At 33.7% G+C, this 11686-nt stretch overlaps 2 pseudogenes; both read left to right on the forward strand.

Moving 5' to 3' along the window:
* Nucleotides 1-6487: 6487 nt before the first annotated feature.
* On the forward strand, nucleotides 6488-7642 carry LOC104749850 (peroxiredoxin-2A pseudogene; annotated as a pseudogene).
* Nucleotides 7643-9365: 1723 nt separating this feature from the next.
* On the forward strand, nucleotides 9366-10571 carry LOC104749857 (peroxiredoxin-2A pseudogene; annotated as a pseudogene).
* Nucleotides 10572-11686: the final 1115 nt, after the last annotated feature.

The raw sequence follows: 11686 nt of genomic DNA on the forward strand, positions 1-11686 counted from the left end.
GCAAGAGTAATTGGCTGTCTAATGTACTTGACAAACTGTACAAGACCGGATTTAGCGCACTCTGTAAATGTACTTAGTCGCTACACAAGTAATCCAGGACATAAGCATTGGATGGCTATAGCTAGAGTTTTGGATTATCTACGTTATACCAAAGATCATGGCTTGCACTATGGTAGAGAACCCGGAGTTTTGGAAGGTTACAGTGATGCCAACTGGATCGCAGACTCGAGAAACTCAAAATCCACAAGTGGATATGTTTTTACACTTGGAGGTGCAGCAGTGTCCTGGAAGTCTTCCAAACAAACTCTGGCAGCTAAATCAACTATGGAATCTGAATTCATAGCTTTGGAGATAGCTATGTCGGAAGCTGAATCACTTCGTAATTTCTTGGAAGACATCCCAATGTGGGGGAATCCTGTGCCTGCAATACGTGTACACTGTGATAGCGAATCGGCTTTGGGCAGGGCAAGGAATACCCATTACAATGGCAAATCTCGTCACATCAGACGGAGACATAAAACTGTTAGACAACTGATCTCGACTGGTGTAGTTACGATTGATTACATCAATACAAAAAAAACCTAGCGGATCCATTTACAAAAGGTTTGGCGCGAGATCAAGTTATAAAATCATCAAGAGGAATGGGTTTAAAGCCTATGACTTAAGAGGATGTTTGATGGTAACCCCACCTACTCAGATTGGAGACCCCATGACCTAGGTTCAAAGGGACAACTAAATCAAGCTGAATCTGCTACATGCACTAGAAGACTTTTGTCTTTTCCCAGTTCCTAGAGTGATGTAAAGTGCTTCCTGTATGTTAGAGGTTAAGCATATGCTTTTAATGATTTGAAATGTAGCTTTGTAAAATATTTGAAATAATTACAGGATATTTCTTTAAATACAAGCAGCTTATATAAATCACCTTGTGAGTGTGAAATGGGGCCGTTTCTAGGAGATTATATGAGGCTATACTCTCCAAGCTCACTCATGATTAACCAGGCATGTTCAAGGCCACAATGAACACAATAGAGAACCTCGTTCTACGAGAAAACGAAGCTGTGTTATGCCTGCTGTCTAAGTTTACATACAAATCCGGATGGTTCAAGACATCATGTTCACCAACTGGCCGAGTAAACTCGACAGGTATAACAATGAGTCGGTTCAAGGTTGAAAAACGCCACCAACTCATATACAGTTAGTTTTCGCATATACTCTCGAAGGTCTGTCTAGTCTAGCTAGTAGTGTCAGTCTATAGGGTTAATTATGTCGTCATATGTTTAGACTTATTTCTATTCATGTGGGGGATTGTTGGAACTGAGTTTTCAGAAACAAGTTTCAGAAAATTGCAGGTTTTGGGACAATGACTTTCCGGTGACTTTCCGGCCAAATTCCGGCCAAATGGCTGATCGGAATTGTATGGTCGATAGTGCAATGGAAAGCTGGTAACGAGTACTACAAGATGATATACTCATACGTCCAAAACGGAATTGATTTGAATGAGAAATAAGAGTGTGAAGTGAGCTACTTGGGATGGTTTGGGAAATATCCCACATCGGAAATATGATTGATTTTTCACTTATATATATATAGTTTCACACTCTTCTAGTTTCAAAAGTGTGTAGAAGGAAGAGGGAAGGTTCCCACACGCAAACCGAACCGGGCCGAGCACGGATGCGGGACGGGCCGGACGCGGGGCGGGCCGGGCCGGGCTGGTCTCGGACGCGGGCTGTGGTCTCTTGGGCTTTTGGGTTTTTGGGCTTTTTGGCTCTTGAGACTGTTGTAGGCTCATTTAATTTTTTGGAAAGATTTGGTGTGAACTCCAAGCAAACTTGGACAGCACTCCGAGAATATTCACTGAATATTTTCTTGAGAGCTCCCTCCTTCCACTATATATAGAGGCATAACCTCTCATTATTTAACACACACAAAAACATAAACACTCCTTCCTCTGAAGATCACTCTCTTCCTCTCCCTTGCTTAGTCCAAGTAAGTTCTTAGTTTAGTAGTCTCGAGAGTATAACGTAGATCTGTTCGCTTGAGTTCTATTACTGGTGTGCTACGGTAATAGTTCGTGATCGGTTGTATCTTGGGATTCATAAATCGTGATTGTCCGAAAGCACTTACGGCCGATTTATTGAATTAAGGAAAGAGATATCATATCTCGCCTCCGTGATTTATTTACTGCTTTATATTATGCTGTTGTAATTCGTTTCTGATTTCGTTAATTTAAATATAATTCATTCGATTTTTGCGCTCACGTATTACCCTAAAAGTAAATGGAAAGGACGATATGTTTATAATTACGCTTTCGGCTACAAAACTAACAGCCCCAAAATCTTGAGGTTTATGGATGATTTCAGTTTTAACATCAAAAACAGCGCTTTAGTGTATGAACTCTACGATTTTGACACTGATTTATGGACTACTCTCGATGTGGCTCCAAACTGGCGTACAATAGTGCCTCACGCTGGCCTTTCTATCAAGGGAAACACTTACTGGTGCGCTATAGAACAGGAAGAATACGAAACAATTGATCAGATAATATGTTTTGATTTTACAAGAGAGAGATTCGGACCGCTTCTGCCTTTGCCGGTTACGGCTGGGAGTTCACGTACGGTTTGCGTCACTATCTTCGGTTAGAGAAGAGAAGATTGGGGCTTTATTTCGGACAAGGGACACGACATTCCTTCAGGTTGATATATGGATTACGACTAAGATTGATGCCCTAAATGTGTCGTGGAGCCATTTTTTTACAGTGAATATGCCATCATACCTTGGCCGTATGTTTTTCTGTACGACTTTCTTCATTGACGAGGAGAAAAAAGTTGCTGTGATTTTTAAGATTGACAAAATACTCGGGAACACCCATATTAGTTTTATTGGAGAGGCTGGATGCTTGAGGAAATTGGAGGTTGGAGAATATGCAGACAAAACCTGTTGGCCACGTGTGTGCTCTTATGTTCCAAGTATAGTGCAAATCAAGCAGACATAAAAGAGGCAAAAGGACAAATCGGAGCGATTAGGAAAGGCATCAGCATCGATATATATGTTCATAACATGTTGACACATGATAAACGAATGAAGCAAGAGAAGGTAGCAAAAGGAGGAAACGATCGAGCTAGCTTAGAGTTGATTAGTCTCAATTTACAAAGTCTAGTTTTAATGTCTTTCAGTTACCCTTTGTTAATTCCTTTTAGCAATATTAATTTGTTTCTTCCCATCTATTGTTCTATATGAACAAGATTTTATGTTTTAAGTTTTAAGTAACCGCTAGGGCCTAGGTGATCTACTGAATGACCTAGTTTGGTCTGAAATATCGCATCCCTCTCCGGAGGTGGTTATTAATGCAAGTCGCATGTAAAGAAGTAGATGTGTACTTATCACATACAGTCATACTCTGCATTTGATAAGATTTTGTTGCGGCTTCTGACTATACGGGTATGTGGTTTATACACTTTCAGATATAGGCACCCAAGGTAGTGGTCTCAGGGCACATCAGTCCCTTCCTCCGTCGTGTCTCCTTGTATGTATCTAGTATTAGCACTACTAATTATTTTTGGTTTCTCAATTTAACCATTTTTAGAGAACATATAACTACCATCAGATCACTAAAGGTTTTTGTTGGGTTGGTATGTTAAGAATATTCGTTTGCCCGTAGAGAACAAATAAACAAACAATCAAGTTACCTTTGAACAAGTTTTATTGGTAACATGAGCTAGTCTGCTAATATTCACATTAAATAACATTACCATCTTATATATAAAACACACTGAAATGCATAAACACAATTTCTACCTATTTAAATTAATATCAAATAACCTATTATTTACTGTTGTATCTAACACTTTATTTCAAAGTTCAAACGCATCTATATATACATTTTTAGAGACATTTAGCAAATAAATCCTAGAGTTGCTACTTATTTACAAGGAATGCCAATTTTAAATTAAAATTTAAAATCAATATTTTGGGCTAAACAAAAATTCCTAAAATATCTCAATAATCAATCAATGACTAATTACAATATCTAATTAAATTAATTACAATATCTTTAATTAATTCTTTACTATCCTTATAACCAAACACAATTAAAAGATTTTGTTTGAAATATAAAATAATATTTTTTTTTAATTAAAATTACGATTTTCCTTTCATCTTTGTTTGATTTATTTAGTTTACTTGCTTTAAATCATCATAAAATACATAAAATTAATGTAACTATATTTTTTTGTATTTTTTGTTATTTGGATTTTGAAAAACATGCATGTCTTATTTAAGCAAGGAAGAAAAATTGTGCTTGGATATGTAGCGGGATGAGTTTGCGTATTAATAAAAATTGAAAATTATATCATTAATTGTTAGTAAATCATCAGTTCATTATTTTGTTTAAACCATCGACTTAGAATATTAGACATATTTAATTGAGTTTATTAAATTACGATTATGTAAAATAAAAAAGCAGTACTATGTTGTATCACGGGTTATATTCTGAATTTGACAATTTAAATTGGTAAACCTAAATTTTTAAACCGGTAGACCTAAATAATATACAGATATAAGGGATATATACATTTAAAATTTAAAAAACATTAGTCATATATATATATATTTAATCTCTAAAAATTTATATTTTATTTTAACTTTAAAAATATAGTCCCGCGGTGTACCGCGGGTTAAAATCTAGTAGTTTTGAAAATTGTAGCATTGACTAAAAATATTCAAAATTTATATATTGTGATATTATTAATAAAATGATATTAGTTTTATTGGTTATTTTCTTACTTTAAAATATTAAAGATTTTTTTAAAATTTTTTTTTGTAATATGTAGTAATAGAAACTAAATACTTATATTTGATATATATATATATATATATATATGTTAATTGATGATTATTGTACTTATGTAATCTATAAACACACATGGGTTCAGCGGTAAAGGGAGAAAAGTCCCGCCACCTGGGTTTGAGTAGCATCGACCACGGGGGTTCGAAATTTAACATGGTTTTCTTTGGCCCCAGGAGATTAGTCTTTGGGCCTAGGAAACCTTTAGGATCACTCCTGAGTTATTAAAAAAAACACACATGAAAAAGTAATTTAGGGATAAAACATTATAATGAAGCTCTATATTTTAAATTTAAGACACATGAAATTCTATACATCTTAAGAATTAGTGTTTCTAAATATATAATTACCTTAAAAATGATTCATTTTTGACAACAATACGAGAAGTCAACTACATAATAACACCAAAATATTTTGAACATGATTATGAAAAAATTTCAGGGCATTTTCAAAAATACCTTTTTCTATATTACTTTTCAAAAATATCCATTCATGTTGTCCATTTTTTAAAATACCTCTTTTTATATACAAAATGACTAAATTCTAAATCATAAATTTCAAATACTAAACCCTACCCAATTAAAACTAGGGAGATTTTCAAAAATACCCATTTTCTATGTCACTTTTCAAAAATATCATTTCATGGTGTATCTTTTCAAAAGTACTCATTTTAATATATAAAATGACTAAATTCTAAACCCTAAACCCCAAATCTTAAACCCTACTCCTTAAAACTATACCTTAAATGTAAAATAGAGAATCCAAACCAAAAAATAAAATTTTAGAAATTTATTTAACATATTGTAATTATGTAAAAGAAGACAGAGATAAAAATATTAAAAATGTATTTTTAAAAAGGGGTATTTCTAACAAATTTTCTTTAAATGTAAAATAGAAAATCCAAACTTAAAAAAAAATCTAAAAACTAACTTAATATATCATAATTGTGTAAAAGGGGTCAAAAATAAAATGACATGAGAAATATATTTTTGAAAAAAGTATTTCTAACAAATTCTTAAAATTTTTGTCCATGTGTTACATTTAGGTGGAAATAAGCAACGATAAGAGATCTTTGCCTTTGAGGAAAAAAAAAAAAAGAGATCTTTGCCAATTTTACCCAAATACGGACGCAATTTATTTGTTAGGTTTGTTGAAGCCCCCCATCCCACATGCCACATATTCCAGACGAGAAGACTATCATCAGTGCGACCTTTGTATTAGAGATTTAGACTATGGCGACGTTTTTGTGTCATTGTGATCCCATTACTCGATCGGTAGAGATTGATGTGTCTCTTAGTTGTTGTAGAGGGCTTAATTATATTAGCTAGCCCATTAATTTCCATTTTGTCATTCCGATATGTTTCCTATCACCCACCTTTAGAGCATTAGCCACTGCGACTGCTGCAATTATTTAAAAAAATAAAAATTCAAACCTTTTGATTGGCTAAAAGAGAAATGTACATAGAAGTTGAGTGTATCAAATTATTACGTTGAACAATACTAAAAGGCTCGACTAGATTCTGAAGCCTTTCAATTGGCCCAGCTTCATTTAGGGTTTCTTCTTTCTTGTTCTCTACAACCTTAGAGTCGCAAAAGGTTTCTGAAGGTTCTTTGATTAAACTTGAAACAATGACGACGACGGCTATGTCAAATCTTCCAAATGATTTGCTAGAGGATATTGTCTCCAGGGTTCCTTGGAAATACATGAGAGCGGTGAGATTAACTTGCAAAAACTGGAACACTTTGTTTGAAAGCCGTAGCTTTACGAAGATGCACATTGACAAAGAAGAAGCAGCAACAAGGGAGCTAGGGGAGACTCGGATGGTCGTGATGGTGGATTACAACGTTTATCTAATGGGAATCACCGTCAATGAGAATCCATCTATACAGTCTCTACGTAAACTTACTTGCCTAGACGATTCAGAACAAGTCAAAATATCTCATGTCTTTCATTGTGAGGGTTTATTTTATTGTTATGCATCTTCAAAGACGATGATACTAAGATTGTGGTTTGGAATCCGTATTTGGGGCAAACAAGGTGGATCCAAACCAGAACGTATTACCCTGGAAGTGAATGGAAAGGACGATATGTTTACTATTACGCTTTCGGCTACAAAAATAACAGCCCCAAAATCTTGAGGTTTATAAATGATTTCAGTTTTAACATAAATAACAACGGTTCACTGTATGAAATCTACGATTTTGACACTGATTTGTGGCTTCAAACTGGTGTATAATATCTCAAAGTGGTCTTTCTCTCAAGGGAAACACTTACTGGCATGCTGTAGAGCGGAATGCCACCAAAATAGTTGATCATATAAATATAATCTGTTTTGATTTTACAAGAGAGAGCTTCGGACCGCTTCCGCCTTTGCCGTTGAAGTCTCGGGGTTCACGGTTTGTGTCACTATCTTCGGTTAGAGAAGAGAAGATTGGGGCTTTATTTCAGACAAGGGACACGACATTTCTTGAGGTTGATATATGGATTACGACTAAGATTGATGCCAAAATGTGTCGTGGAGCCATCTCTTTACAGTGAATATGCCATACCTTCGCCATATGTATTTATGTTCGACTTTCTTCATTGACGAGGAGAAGAAAGTTGCTATGGTTTTTAACATAGAAACAATACTCGGGAAAACCCATATTATTTTTATTGGAGACGCTGGATGCTTGAGGAAATTAAAGCTTGGAGAACCCGCAGACGAAGACTGTTGGCCACGTGTGTACTCTTATGTTCCAAGTATAGTGCAAATCAAGCAACATAAAGGAGGCAAAAAGAGAAAACGGAGCGATTAGGAAAGGCATCAACATCGATATATATGTTCATAACATGTTGAGACATGATTTAGGAATGAAGCAAGAGAAGGTGGCGAAAGGAGGAAACGAGCTTAGAGTTGATTAGTCTCAATTCTAGTTTATATGTCTTTCAGTTACCCTTTGTTTTCTTTTAGCAATATTATGTTTGTTCCCATTTATTGTTCTATATGAGCACTACATGAATCAGTTTTGGTTGCTTAAGTTAACATTTTTAGAGAACATTCAACTGTCATCAGATCACTTAAGCTTTAATTTGTTGGGTTGGTATGTTAAGAATATTCATTTCCCCGTAGAGAACAAACAAATCAAGTTGCAAATTGTTGATATAAAATCACTATGCTTGACCTTTTTGAACAAGTGTTTGTGGTAATATGAGCTAGTTTGCTAATATTCAGATTAAATTACATTTCTATCTTATATATAAAACACACTACATTGCACAAACACATTCTTTACCTATTTAAATTAATATTAAATGAATTATATTGTTAGTTTAAACTTCAATGTTATTGTTTACTGTTGATGCTACATTTTTATTTCAAACACATTATTTGGAAAATTATAGCGTAATCTAAAATATATATTGAACAACAATGGTCAATATATACTATGATATTATTAATAAAATGATTTTAATTTATTGGTTTTTTTAAAATTGCAATATTAATGATCTTTCGATTTTTTTTTTGTAATATGTAGTAATATTATTAATTAAAATTAAATACTTATATTTGATGTATATGTTAATTAATGAATATTGTACTAATTAACAATCTATTTTTAAAATTTTTATAAACAAACATTAAAATATATAAAGCAAATTAAGGATAAAAAAATATAAGCTCTATATTTTAAATTTAAGACACACAAAATGACAAAATTCTATACATCTTAAGAATTATTGTTTATATATATATATATATATATATATATATATATATTCCCTTTGAAATGTTCATCTTTCCACAGCAATAATACTAAAAGTGAACTGCATAAAACCAAATATTTTTGAACATGATCATGGAAAATTAATTGAAATTTTGTTACATTTAGATTTAGGTGAAAATAGGCAACCATAAGAGATCTTTTTGAATTTTATCCAATTACGACAGTTTATTTGCAAGGTTTGTTGAATCCCCACATGGCCACATATTCCAGACGAAAAGACTATCATCAATGGTGTTAGAGATTTGGACTATGGAGACCTTTTTGTGTCATTGTGATCCCATCACTCAGTAGAGATTGATGTGTCTCTTTTAGACTCTTAGTAGTTGTAGAGAGCTTAGCTTGCCTATTAACTTCCATAGTTTCATTCCGATATGTTTCATATCACACTGCCTTTAGAGCATTAGCAACTACGACTGCTGCAATTATTTATCATGTTATTCGCATTCGTTTTATAACGTATGTTTATATTAAAATTGTTTTTTTTTTTTCAAACCTAACGAGTGCGTATACGTGAGTTTGACACTCTTGATTGGCTAAAAGAGAAATGTATATACTTGGTGGAGAAGGCAAGTGTATCAAATTATATCGTTATATCATGAACATTAAAAAGGCCGACTAGATTCAAGGCTTTCAATTGGCCCAGCTTCATTTAGGGGTTTTTCTTTCTTGTTCTACAACCTTAAGAGCCGCAAAAGGTTTCTGAAGGTCCTTTGACTCAACTCGTCAACTGTAAACAATGACGACGACGACGGCTATGTCAAATCTTCCAAATGATTTGGTAGAGGATATTGTCTTTAGGGTTCCTTGGAAATACATGAGAGCGGTGCGATTAACTTGCAAAAACTGGAACACTTTGTTCGAAAGCCAAAGCTTTACGAAGATGCACATTGACAAAGAAAAAGCAGCAGCGAAGGAATTAGGGGAGACTCGGAAGGTCGTGTTGATGGATTACAACGTTTATCTAATGGGAATCACCGTCAATGAGAATCCATCTATACAGTGTTTAGGTAAACTTACTTGCCAAGACAAACAAGTCAAGATATACAAAGTCTTTCATTGTGAGGGTTTATTGTTATGCATCTTGAAAGAAGATGATACTAAGATTGTGGTTTGTAATCCGTATTTGGGACAAACAAGGTGGATCCAAACCATAAGTTTTTACCGTCCAACTGAATGGAAAGGACGGGATTTTTTCAAATACGCTCTCGGGTACGAAAATTATAGTGAGAACATATCTTTTCGTAGGCCCAAAATTTTGAGGTTTATAGATAATTATAGTCGTTGCGTAAACCTCAAAGACGCTGTTATACGTTATGAAATCTACAGTTTTGATACTGATTTATGGACTACTCTCGATGTGACACCACGCTGGCGTATAGAATCTCACTGTGGTATTTCTCTCAAGGGAGACACTTACTGGGTCGCTGCAGAACGAAACGCATTCGGAAAACTTGATCATATAATCTGTTTTGATTTTACAAGAGAGAGATTCGGACCGCTCCTGCCTTTACCGTTTCAGGCTTGGAGGAAACTGTTTGCGTCACTATCTTTGGTTAGAGAAGAGAATATTGCAGCTTTATTTCAGACGTTTGGATGTAAGATTGAGATATGGATTACGACTAAGATTGATGACGAAAGTGTGTTGTGGAGCCACTTCTTCACAACCAATATGCCATACCTTGACATGACGCTTTCATTTAATACTTTCTTCGTTGACGAGGAGAAGGAAGTTGCTGTGGTTTTTGATAAAGAAAGAAACGGAACCCAGAACACTGTTAATATCATGGGAGAGACTGGATGCTTGACGAAACTGGAGCTTGGAGAACCCATGAACAAAAACAGTTTGCCACGTGTGTGCTCTTATGTTCCAAGTCTAGTGCAAATCAAGCAACATAAAGGAGGCAAAAGGACTGAAGTCAAGAAGAAAAAAGGAGGCAAAAGGAGAAAATGGAGCCATTAGGAAAGGCGTCAACATGGATACAATAAAACATGTTGAGACATGAAAAACGGATAAAGCAAGAGGATGTGTCAACAAGTCTAGTTTATATGTCTTTCATTTACCCTTTGTTTTCTTTTAGCAAATATTAATTTGTTTCTTCTCATATATTGCTCTATATGAACAAGATTTTATGCTTTAATCAAAGTCACCGGGTGACCCATTAAATGACCTAGTTTGTAAAATATTACATCCAGAAGTATGTGCCCATCTAATATATTAAAGGAGAAGTCGAGAAAGCTTACAGCCAATCTCACAAAAATTGACCTTCTTTGCCCTTAATGAAAAATACCCTTAAAAATATTTCGAAGAAGCTTTTACTCTCTATTTAGGTTGCTGAAATGCACCACATTCATCCTCAGACTTAAGATTACTAATTTGCCATTAATGAGATTTAAAACTGGACCTTTTTAACATTTTCTAAGTTTTAAAAAAAAAAAAAAAAATGGAAAATTAAAAAAAAAAACGAATTTTGTTTTACAAAATCGGAAATCTAATATATTTACACAATATCTCTTTTTTTAAAAATGGAAGATAAATATTAGAATATATTACGAATATTTGTTTAAAGAAATTTTCTATTTTTTAAAATTTTAAAATGGTAAAGATAATTATGACGATTTTCCTTCTAAGCTATATATATAGAGGCTCACCCAAAACAGTAGAAGTCAGATTCATTAAGCTAAACATATATTTTGAGAGTATAATGTTTTTTTTTGTATTATTTTGGTTCTAATGAATCAACTTTACTATTGTGTGATTTAGATTTTTTTTCATGTTGATGTACTATCCATATGCTTTGATGCTTTGCATGATTAATTTTTATGCTGCTATAATTTTTAATTATTATGTTGAATCATATCAAAAGTTTTACTCATTTTGTACTATTTGGTTGTGTTTTAGGTGTACCTGTCATGGACCATGGACATTTTTTTGTATATCGAAAACAAGATTGGACGAACAAGTTGATGAAGCAAGCAAAAAAATCAAATCGGTAAAGTATTTTTATTAATTGTATTTATTTATTTTTTTATAGTGGTGATTGTTATTCAATTTTATTCTCTTGGTTAAACATGATC

The sequence above is a fragment of the Camelina sativa genome, chromosome 2 (assembly GCF_030686135.1).
Source record: "Camelina sativa cultivar CO46 ecotype springtype chromosome 2, ASM3068613v1".
Lineage (NCBI taxonomy): Eukaryota > Viridiplantae > Streptophyta > Magnoliopsida > Brassicales > Brassicaceae > Camelina > Camelina sativa.